Source organism: Tinamus guttatus, unplaced genomic scaffold, assembly GCF_059628265.1.
Source record: "Tinamus guttatus ecotype Peru unplaced genomic scaffold, ASM5962826v1 Tinamus_guttatus_pri_ptg000374l, whole genome shotgun sequence".
Lineage (NCBI taxonomy): Eukaryota > Metazoa > Chordata > Aves > Tinamiformes > Tinamidae > Tinamus > Tinamus guttatus.
The window spans coordinates 154011-157359 of record NW_028288908.1 but is presented as its reverse complement, the minus strand read 5'-3'; positions in this window follow the sequence as shown (position 1 = coordinate 157359).

The following is a 3349-nucleotide window of genomic DNA, read 5'->3' as shown; positions in this document are numbered from 1 at the left end:
GGGGATTCGTTATGGGAATCCACGATCAGCGGAAGCAAATCCGCTAAAGAGATGGGATCCACCTGGAAAGAAGTTAAGAACCATCTCCGCCAGATGACTGCTGAGAAGAAGGTGGCCATGGCGGCTTCGGAAATTTTGGGAGCGGAATCTGAGGTTTCACCATTTGGTGGGGGAATGAATGTTACTCCAAGGGGCGTTGTCACCAGATCCAGAAAGACTGCGGCTGAAATTGCCGAAGAGGCTGGCCTTGGCTCCGAGCCAGGTGGAGCTGACGCTTATCGAGAAGCTTCTGCTCCTCCGGAGGAGGCAGGCTCACCGGCGGGAGCTAAGGGAGGGGCCAGGGCAGCGAGAATGCCGGCAAAAGGCTCGCGAAAATTAGAAAATAGCGACAGTGAGAATACATCTGATGATGAGGGTATGGCAAACCGGCAGGGTAGAGAGAGACCATCTGATAGAGCGCTGAGGAAGGCAATTAAAGAACTGCAGAGTCTAGGTCTCGGGGGCCGAACCATGGGGGATGTTCGAGTTACCTCTGGTGAGGGTATTACGGTACGGCCTGCAAGCGGCGGCAGATGGACGGGAGTGATTAAGGATGCCATCCTGGAAGGCGAGTGGGAGGCTGCGTCAGCTATAGCGTGTCCGGTAATACTCCAGCAGCAGGCAGATGGTAATGTAGAGGCTAGGTGGAAGGCTTTTGATTGGAAGATATTGCAGCAATTACGACAGACGGTTACAAACTATGGCTTGCATTTGGAACCAGCAAAGCAGATGTTACAGTTTCTGTTTAGTTCTGAGCTTGTACTTCCCGGGGACTGCGGCCAGATTGCCCGATTGCTGCTCTCTCCAGGGCAGTTTATTTTATGGGAACGAGAGTGGGAGAGGCAGGCTCAGAGGGTGTGCGATTGACCTCGGGTAGCTGGAGACCCTATGGACGGCGTGCGCATAGAGATGATTTGTGGCAAGGAGCACTTTTCCAACCAGATGGTACAATTGACCTATAATGTGGCCTTGCTTACCGCGGCCGCAGAGACAGCCCTGGCCGCCTTGCTTGCATTGCCTGCCGAGAAAAAAGCCCCCTCCTTTACTACGATCAAGCAAGGAGGCACAGAGTCATTCACGACTTCTGTGGATCAGTTGGTGCAAGCTCTGGAACAAGCACCCGAGTTATCAGATGAATTGCGTAAACAGATGCTGCGAATGCTAGCGTTCGAGAATGCAAGTCCAAAATGTAAGAACATGATATTAAACCTGCCGCGCGATGCCCCTATTGAAATCATGCTTGAGGAAGTCTCCAAAAGAGAAAGAAACGGCCCAGCAGCATTCCTCACGGAAGCGCTGCAGGCTCAGTCTGAACTATTAGAGCGAGCGTTTCAGTCACAGACTCAGGTCCTTGCGGCGGCACTGCGGCCTCTCTCCGAGACGCAGCGGGGCCCACCCCCTAGGAAGCCCAGAAGATGTTTTAGGTGTGGCCAACGAGGGCACATGAAGCGACAGTGCCCACAGGGGGAAGTGTGGTGTCCGAGCTGCCGATCAGACTCACATGCGCCCGAGGCATGTCCCCATTCGGGAAACGGCAATCTGAGCGCGTCACGGAGCCGCGCGAAGAAAATAGTAGCTCCTGCCCCAGCCTCTGCGGCGATTCCGGTTTGCGACCAGCCACTCGCGGCAGCTTGGGGGTCGACTTGGCAACCGCAATAGATGTAACCCTTATAGACTGTAATCCGGTCCGCATTCCAACAACTATGCGGGGGCCTCTCCACCCCTCCAAGAAAAATCTAGGCGCTTTACTAATTGGTCGCTCCTCTGCTGGAATGCAAGGGATTATGGTCTGTCCTGGGGTGATTGATGCAGACTCCACCGGGACTATCGAAATTGTGGCTTACACCTATTCACCTCCGGTGTTTATACCCAAGAGTAGTAAGATAGCTCAGTTGGTACCCTTGAGCAATCTCATGGCTGGCTTTGCCCCTACTGCTGACGATCGACCAGAAAGGGGGGAGGATGGATTCGGCTCTACAGGAGGATTGGTGTGCTTAACCTTGAATATGCGAAAAAGACCAATGACCTGCCAGGGGCAACAGATCACCTTTGATGCCTTATTCGACACGGGAGCCGACCCGACGTGACGATAATCTCCCGGAGGCTCTGGCCGAGCAGCTGGCCATTACGACCCGCTATAGGGAGTGTTGATGGCATTGGAGGTGTGGCAACAGCATATGAAAGCAGAGTACCCGTCACCTTGACCATCGACGGGAAGACGATAACATCCCGGGTAACAATCCTTGCCTTGCCTTTCGGTGTAAATGCCCTGATTGGTCGTGAGTGCATGTCCCAGCTGGGGGTGGTTTTGACTACCACCGATTCGGTTTTCTCGCAGCGGCCGCTGTCAGGCAGCCATTAAAGATCACTTGGAAAACAGCCAACCCGGTTTGGGTCGAGCAGTGGCCGCTAAGCGCAGAAAGGTTGCAAATCGCGCATCAGCTGGTGAAAGAACAATTAGATGCTGGCCATTTGAAATCCTCCACTAGCCCCTGGAATACCCCAATTTTTGTTATTCCAAAAAGGTCTGGCAAATTTCGACTGCTACACGATCTGAGAAAGGTAAATGAGCAGATGGAACCTATGGGTGCGCTGCAGCCGGGGATTCCATCCCCTGCCATGTTACCCCAAGGGTGGGATTTGTTGATTGTAGATTTAAAAGACTGTTTCTATACTATTCCCTTACATCCGGAGGATTCCTCGAGGTTCGCCTTCACGCTACCTTCGGTGAACCGTGCGGAGCCGGCACAGCGCTTCCAATGGGTCGTCCTGCCTCAAGGCATGCGAAACAGCCCCACCATGTGTCAGATGTTTGTAGCTGCTACTTTACAGCCTCTCCGACAACGATGGCCTGATACCATCATCTACCACTATATGGATGACATCCTGTTTGCCCGAAAGACTCGATTCACGACAGAGGATGAGGAAGCAATCGCCAACACCCTCAGCAGCTCCGGTCTGCTCATCGCTCCGGAAAAGGTACAACATACTAGCCCTTGGAAATATCTTGGCTGGGTTATTACAGAATCCACAGTTGCTCCTCAAAAGGTTACCTTACATGTGAATTTACGTACATTAACTGATGTGCAGACCCTAATGGGAGATCTACAATGGGTGCGTTCATTGCTGGGTATTTCCAATGAGGACCTTGAGCCACTACGTCCTTGCTCAAAGGTACAGACGCTGGGAAGCCAATTTCGCTCACGCCAGCGCAGCAAGCCTGTGTTGAATGATTAGGGGAGTTAGTAGCTACGCGCTTATGCCCGCGGTATCTTCCAGGATTGCCTTTGCGCCTTCTCATTCTTTCACG